Here is a 9,274-nt window from a genome sequence, read left to right on the forward strand (position 1 = left end):
GAAAAGGATATATAAACTTAAAAGCAGAAATAGAAAACTGATATACAATGGAGAAAGTTCAACACAGTCACACATTTATTTTTTATGACATTAATAAAATTAATAAACCCATAGCAAGATTGATCAAGAAATAGAGAATGCACAAATTACCAATATAGGAAATAAAAAAGGAGTCATCTTGAAGACCCTGCATATATTAAAGCATAATAAGAGCATATTATAAACGACTTTATTCCAAAAAAGTTAACAGATTAAATGAAATGGACAAATTCCTTGAAAGACATAATTTGCTAAAACTGATACAAAAAGAAATGCAAAATCTGAATAGTAAGATCATTTATTAATTAAAACAAATCTGTAATTAAAAATCTTCCTACGAAGAAAATTCTAATCCTGGATGGTTTCCCTGGTGAATTCTGGCAAACACTTATCAATGATACCAGTCTTACACATAAATGGAAATATTTTCCAACTCTTTATATAAGCCTAACATAACCATAATACCAAAACCTGACAAGGACATTGCAGGAAAGAAAGATCATAGGCCATATTAAACTTAGATGCAAAAATTCTTCAACAAAATATTAGCAATTATAATCCAGTGATATATAAAAAGAATAATGCATCATGACCAATTAGAGTTTATTCATGCAAGGTTGGTTTAACATTTGGAAATCAATCAGTATAATTCTACACATTAGCATACTAAAGGGAGAAAAGTATGATCATCTCATAGAGGCAGGCAAAATATTTGATAACACTGAACACCAATTTATGGTAAAACTCAAAATTAGCAAGAGAGCTTATTTAATTTGGTAGACAATGCCCACTGAAATTTATAGAAAATATTAATTTAATGGTGAAAAATGGAACACTTAACCCCTGATGTTATAATTATTCAAGGATGACCACCAGTACCACTTATATTTATTATTTAATGGAAGTTCTAATTGGATAAGACATTGGAAAAGCAATGAAACAATCATTCACATAGGACTTGTCAATGAGCATATAAAATCTAAAAAGATATTAGAAACTCTTAGAATTAATAATGGAATTTAATGAGATCAGTGCTTACAAGATCAACATAAAGTATCATTTTCTCCATATACTAGCAGGAACATTAAAATTTATACTTTAATTATAATACCATTTAAGATACTATTAAAATATTAAGTACCTAGGAAATAATTCTAAAGAGAGATACACAAGGTTTCTATATGGAAAAGTACAAAAATATCACTGAGAAAAACTGATAACCTGAATAAATTCCTGGTCCTGGATTAGAGGACTTTATATTAAGATGTACATTCTCCAAAAACTGATATATGCATTCAAATCAAAACCAATCAAAATCCCAACAGACTTTTTGTCGAGTATAATGAGCTGATTTAAAAATTTATATAGAAATGCAAATGGCAGAGAATAGTAAGGCAGTCTGGAAGAAAAACAAAGCTGGAAGGCTTATAATGTCAGAGTTGTGACTTCTTTTAGAAATTAAAAAGTGGGATACTAAAAAAAAAAAAGTGGGATACGGACACAAGAATAGACAAATAGACTAATGGACCATGTAGAAGGGTCCAGAAATAGACAATACCTATGTCAATCACCTGGTATATGATGAAATTGAAATTACATAGCACTGTGAAAATTATGGAATTTCAGTAAATTATACTGGGTCAATTTGTTATCCAATGTGGAGGAAATAAATTTTTGCTTCTATATGTCATTATAAACAAAAAAGACTAAACAGAAGATATGAATATGACAGATAATGAAACTTTTACAGGAAAATATGTAAGAATATCTTCATGTCCATTTGCACACAGAAAACTAAAATTACCAATCATAAAGAGGAAAATTTGACTATATTATTACTTTTAAGACTTCTCTTCATAAAACGATACTAATGAAAGAGTGAAAAGGTAACACACAAAGTGAGAGAAATATTCCCAAAACATATAAATCCCCACCAAAAAATATTGGTATCCAGAATACATATTAAAATAAAATATTTCAAATAAATAGAAGAGGAGAAACAATACAACTTCTAAATGGGCAAAAGACTTAAACAAGTACCTTATAAAAACGATATCGAAATTTTCAATACGTGTCATTTTTCATCAAGGCAAATTCAAATAAAACCAAATCTCGATAACATTATATACTTTGCAGAATGACTAAACTGAAAAAGGCAATAAATTGTGCTCCTATTCTTATTTCTTTCCTTTGGTGGAAACATATAATTTACATGTTAAGTATACATTTAGGAGTGGAATTGCTGTCTCAAAATGTATGTACATTTTCACTTTAGGATAAACTGTCAAACAATTTTCAAAGTGTTTGTGCCAATTTACCTTCCCACAAACAGTTTATAAGAGTTCTAGTAGCTCTTGAAACTTGTCTGTATAAATATTATTCATAAGCAAATAATATATAAATTGTGGTATTTTCACAAAATGGAATTCTGTATAAAGCAAGGAGAATGAGAAAATTACAAGTACACACAACAATATGGTTGAATCTTACAAACATAATATTACATAAAATAATCCAGGCATAAAATAATACATAATGTCTTATTTCATATGTTTTAAAATAATATATGGTGTCAGAAGCCAGATTAGGGGTTATTTTTGATGGTGGGTGGGAAGAGGTGGTTAGTGATGGGAAGTGCAAATTTCAATAAGTACAAGGAAGGGGGAGAAAGGTTAGAATGTTACTAGCAGAAAGCGACCACATGATCACAGACTTTGGTGTCACAGAGAGGAAAGAGCACAGGCTTTGGGATCATATCAAAGTGGATGTTAATCTTTACTCTGCTACAAGCTGATTAACCCTAAGCAAATTAATTAACTCTCAGATATTCAGGGATGACAATTCTTATTTTACATGGATTTTGTGAAAGTTAGGGAAAATTTGTGAAACGAATTTAGTTTCATGGTTGGCATATGATAATGTTTAAAAAAATGTTTAAAAAGTTACTATTTTGTGTAAGGGGAATTAATATGACAGAGTACAGTAGTGTAAGTCTTTCTGTGGCTAGAGTGAATGGCTTGTGCTATACAGGAAAGAGCTACCTGGATAGATAAACTGAGGCTATAGTGTAAAGAAAGAAAGTAAACTTGACATTTTAGGCACTAGTAAGCCATTGTGAATTCTTAAGCATAAAAGCAACATAGTTCATTGTTGTATTTTATAGCAAGATTATTCTGGCAATGAATATACAAAGGAGATTGGAAGACAGGCAGTGGCTACTGGAGTTTGAGCTTGGAAAAAGATATTATTGTATGAATCCAGGTTAAAGATAATTAGTCCTAAAACCAGGATTATGGTAAGGGAAATGTTGTGACGGGACACGAGTATCTATTTAGCAGAAGAATCCATGACACTTCTTGAAAGATTATATTGAAAGGACAAAACATGAAAATTTTCAAGTTGATTATGGGGTTCTTAGCTTGCTTGGATCATTTATATAGAGGTGGAAATTAGGTAATTTTGTAAAAGATGCTAATTCATTTGCAGGCGTATAGAATTTGACATGATTAGTCAAGAGTAGGTTTTCTTTAAGCAATCAACAAAAGAATTTTCACACATACCTCCTTTTGTATTTGTGTGCCTTACTTATCTTCAGTTTTGCCTTCTGTTCTTGCTATTATTTTCCAAAACTTTTACTTCAGGTTTTCTTGCTGAAGATTACTTGGAAGGTCAGGCTGTATAATGAATGGCTTTTTAGGTTTTGAAATGATATCTGAATTAACATGAGGTACTAATTACAAAAAGAGGTCACAAAGGCTGCTTACTTTGTTCCATCCAGCCAGCTCCTGCAGAGCAGGTTTTAACCTCAACTCCGTGGGAGATATGTCATCAAGACTTGAAATTTTCTCTGCCATATAGTTCATGTTCAGCTTGAATAAAGGAAGCTGCTTCCAACACCAGATTTCACAGTCTGATACCACAATCATAAATATTTTCCCTATCAGTTAATATAAAGGTGAACTTAATTTAAGATTCATTTATGGGGACTTCCCTGGTGGTTCAGTGGTTAAGAATCTGCCTGCCAATGCATGTGACATGTGTTCGAGCCGTGGTCCAGGAAGATCCCACAGGCCATGGAGCAACTAGGCCTGTGAGCCACATCTACTGAGCCCGTGTGCCACAACTACTGAAGCCTGCGTGCCTAGAGCCTGTGCTCACAACAAGAGAAGTCACCACAATCAGAAACCCACGTACTGCAACAAACAGTAGCCCCCGCTTGCCGCAACTAGAGAAAGCCCGCAAGCAGCAACAAAGACGTGAGAGAGTAGCATTGACATATATACACTACCAAATGTAAAATAGATAGCTAGTGGGAAGCAGTTGCATAGCACAGGTAGATCAGCTAGGGCTTTGTGACCACCTAGAGGGCTGGGATAGGGAGGGTGGGAGAGAGATGCAAGAGGGAGGGTGTATGAGGATATACGTATACATATAGCTGATTCACTTTGTTATACAGCAGAAACTAACACAACATTGTAAATATGTTAAAAAGAAAAGACCCAACACAGCCAAAAATAAATAAATAAATTTTAAAAAAGATTCATCTATAGAGACTAACTCTATAGAAATATAATGCCGTAATACATGATGAACTAAACAAATGGATTTTGTCATATATTCTTACGTACTACAAGCATTCTTGGTGAAAATAATGAATTTTAGGAGACAATGAGAATGTTTCTCTCTCTTCACTCTCTCTCTGTGTGTCTCTGCCTCTGTCTCTCTCTCCTTCTCTCTCTATAAATCACGACAAAGTTAAATTTCCCTTAAGAGTGCAACCAAAACAATAGAGCTCATTAATACTGGGAATCCTTCCAAGTTTCTCTTACAATGATGCTGTGCTGTTCTAGAAGGTTAAAGTACACAAATAGTTACATCCTGTTGAAAAAGTTCAACCAATCCATGGAATGAGATTCCCTTTTGAAAAAAAAAAAAAACAGATTGAACCATTATTGATACTCAAGGAGAGCCTTATCCCTTGCAGTATATACATTGTGTAAGGTCTATACATACTCTTGCACTATTTGGGATTTTGACTAGTCGGTTGAGCATGCTTATTCTCAGTGAGAACTGGTATACATAGTAGTTTTAATCAGCTTTGGAGGGACTTTCTTCCCCTTGCCTCTTAGTGAGATTTTCCACTCTATTGGTGCACTGGAAACAATCCCTGTGCTCTCCAATCCAATCTCTTTTCCCAAGTCCATCACTGCCACCAGAGGCCACTCATTATCTGTAGCCTAAAATTACATTTTCCCCCTTGAGGCCCAAGGCTCCCTACCAAATTACTAATTGTTTATTTCTCCCCTGACTATAAATAATTGCTTCTCCCATTGGATATGTATTGTTAATATTGAAATAATTCAAAATGAGATAGGATTTTATTTCACTCCCTTAAGAAAGGCATGAAACTATTTTTTCCATATATACATTTTCTTTAGATAAGTCTGTGCTAGTGGCAAAACCATCCTCCTTTTTACTCCACTGAAATTTCTAACTCAACTTTTATATTTTTCTCTTGCTTCAGTACAGGTACTTACCCATGATAGGGTGAAGAAAACTTGGAAGACTGGGATATGAAACTAGAACTTTACACCTGGATGAGAAACACTCATTGGGACCAATTCAGTTAGTGGTGCTAAGAGCCCAATCCAGCGTCCAATGCACAGCATTCAAAGTGAATGATAGCTATACTTTGAAGCTCACACAAGCATACAGGTGGCCATATACCTCCACTAATGGATGGATAACAGCTGTGGGGTAGTGATACTCAAAATCTAGGTAAGCAAGAGGCAGGATGGAAGTTATCAAGTGGGTAACAGAGCTATAGTCATTGTTCTGGGGTTCAGTAATAGGGTTTGGGGCAGAGGGATACAAACCAAAGAAAAGGTGAAACCTAGATCCTGAAGTACTAGGCAGCTTACAAAGAAAAATGATTCAAATACAAGTATAAAAACTAAATTACATACTTAAGAAACTGGTTACAGTGGAAGAACTTCACCTGCTCTAGGGGTAATGTGACACTAAGTCTCAGAGTACTGAATGATAGCTACTTATATGCATTATCTTCTGGAAAACATTTCTCCTAGAGAAGCTGATGGAGGTGAAAATAGGGAAAAGCTAAATTTTAAGACAAGAGTTAGCAAACATTTTCTGTAAAATGTCAGAAAGAACTATTTTAGACATGAGGGCCCTACAGTTGCAGATATTCAGTTGTGCTTCTGTGGGGCAAAAACAGCCATAGACTAAACCAATGGTTATAACTTCATTTCCCAAAAAAATATTGCTACAAAAACAAAACAATACAAAACAAAACAAACAAACAAACAAACAAAAAACAGATAGCAGGCCAAGTTTTGCCCACAGGCTGTAGCTTGTTAATCCCTGTTTTGGGAGGATATTTAATGGTCTCTGGTAAATGGAGGATAAGCTTAACAAAAATTAGTACCACTGTCTGCCTTCTTTTCTTTTAGTCATCAGCCTTCCTAAATCTATTAACCAACTACTCTCAAATACTTCTTTTCAGCCTTCTTAATTGAATTGGTCTGTTTATTTATGTAAGTAAGGCTTAGAAGAGTATGATTAACTTCAGATCACAATTATAAGAAAATAATTGAATGTTATAAACAAGACAGATAACAGAGTGCAATGATATTTTACCTTCTGTCTACATATACCTGTTTTTCCTTTCTTTACTTTCATAACTAGAGCACAGGGAGATCCTTCCTCAAAAGTACTGCATAATCTTTGCCTGTAAATTCTGTACAACATAGCTATTACCCAGTTATTTCTGGTGACAATGTAAGTAGGACAGTGTTCCCAAAGAAAATTAAGGCTTCTTCTTATTTTGAAGCTCTGAGTAATACAGATCAGAAGACATAGGCCAGAAAAGGAGAAGCAGACACTAATAATTATCATGGAGCCCCAAACTGTTTTCTGAATAATTTATTTCACTGAAATCACGTGGTGAGCTTTAGGCTGAAAAATATAGATTATATGACCCAACTGTACTATATTCTGGTTCAGCTTAAATGTAGAAATGTAGAAAATGTAGTGCACAGAAAACAATTCTCTCAAGGTTATTGAGATGCTGCCTCCAGGCTTGAAGTATGAAAAGTTCCTGCTGAATAAAACATAATTCTCAACTTTTAGGTTGTACATATTTTTTCAGTTGACAGTTATGGCTGACCAATGAAGAGACCAGAGCAGATTCCTCTACTTCATCTGAACTCTATGAGGATCCAGAGCCTTGGTACCAGCAAAGGCCTCCTGTGCCCATCCACCACCTGAGGGAGCTCAGATGAATTTGGCTGTGTGACTGACAAGGTCTTGGTGCTCTTGGTGCTCAGGTGTCAGGCCTGAGACTCTGAGGTGGGAGAACTGAGTTCAGGACATTGGTCCACCAGAGACCTCTGGGCCCCACATGATCTCAAATGGTGAAAGTTCTCCCAGAGATCTCCATCTAAACACTAAGATCCAGCTCCACTCAACGATGAGCAATCTACAGTGGTGGACACCCTATGTCAAACAACTAGCAAGACAGGAACACAACCCCACCCATTAGCAGAGAAACAGCCTAAAATCAATAAGTCCACAGACACCCCAAAACACACCACCGGACATTGTCCTGCCCACGAGAAAGACAATATCCAGCTTCATCCACCAGAACACAGGCACCAGTTCCCTTTACCAGGAAGCCTACACAACCCACTGAAAGAACCTTAGCCACTGGAAGAAGACACCAAAAACAACGGGAACTGTGGACATGCAGCCTGCGAAGAGGAGACCACAGAGTAAGTTAAGCAAAATGAGAAGACAGAGAAATACACAGCAGATGAAGGAGCAAGGTAAAAACCCACCAGACCAAACAAATGAAGATGAAATAGGCAGTCTACCTGAAAAAGAACTCACAGAAATGATAGTAAAGATGATCCAGAATCTTGGAAATAGAATGGAGAAAATACAAGAAACGTTTAACAAGGACCTAGAAGAACTAAAGGGCAAGCAAACAATCATGAACAACACAATAAATGAAATTTAAAATTCTGTAGAAGGAATCAATAGCAGAAGAATTGAGGAAGAAGAATGGAGAAGTGACCTGGAAGATAAAAGAGAGGAAATAACTACTGCAGAGCAGAATAAACAAAAAAAGAATGAAACGAATTGAGGACAGTCTCAGAGATATCTGAGACAATATTAAATGCACCAACATACGAACTATAAGGTTCCCAGAAGAAGAAGAGAACAAAAAAAAAGGAACTGAGAATATATTTGAAGAGGTTATAGTTGAAAACTTCCCTAATACAGCAAAAGAAATAGTCAATCAATTCCAGGAAGTGCAGAGAGTCCAATACAGGATAAAACTAAGGGGAAACACGCCAAGAAACATATTAATCAGACTAACAAAAATTAAATACATAGAAAAAAATTAAAAGCAACAAGGGAAAAGCAACAAATAATATACAAGGGAATCTCCATAAGGTTAACAGCTGATCTTTCACCAGAAAATCTGCCAGCCACAAGAGAGTGGCAGGACATATTTAGAGGGATGAAAGGGAAAAACCTACAACCAAGATTACTCTACCCAGGAAGGGTCTCATTCATATTCAAAGGAGAAATTAAAAGCTTTACAAACAAGCAAAAGTTAAGAGAGTTCAGCACCACCAAACCAGATTTACAAAAAATGATAAAAGAACTTCTCTAGGAAGGAAACAAGAGAACAAAAAGACCTACAATGATAAACCCAAAACAATTAAGAAAATGATAATAGGAAAATACATATCGATAATCACCTTAAATGTAAACAGATTAAATGCTCCAACCAAAAGACAGAGACTAGCTGAATGGAAACAAAAACAAGACCCATATATATGCTGTCTACAAGAGACCCACTTCAGATCTAGGGACACATACAAACTGAAAGTGAGGGGATGGAAAAAGATATTCCATGCAAATGGAAATCAAAAGAAAACTGGAGTAGCAATTCTTTTTTTTTTTTATAAAAGTTTATTTTATTGAAGTATAGTTGATTTACAGTGTTGTGTTAATTTCTGCCATACAGCAAAATGATTCAGTTATATACATATATAACTGTATATATATATATTCCTTTTATATTCTTTTCCATTATGGTTTATCACAGGATATTGAATATAGTTCCCTGTGCTTTACAGTAGGACCTTGTTTCTCCATTCTATATATAATAATTTGCGTCAGCTAATCCCAAACTCCCAATCCA

This window comes from Aethalodelphis obliquidens, unplaced genomic scaffold (assembly GCF_003676395.1).
Source record: "Aethalodelphis obliquidens isolate GAN/ISIS:26980383/991018 unplaced genomic scaffold, ASM367639v1 scaffold54, whole genome shotgun sequence".
In the NCBI taxonomy this organism is placed as follows: domain Eukaryota; kingdom Metazoa; phylum Chordata; class Mammalia; order Artiodactyla; family Delphinidae; genus Aethalodelphis; species Aethalodelphis obliquidens.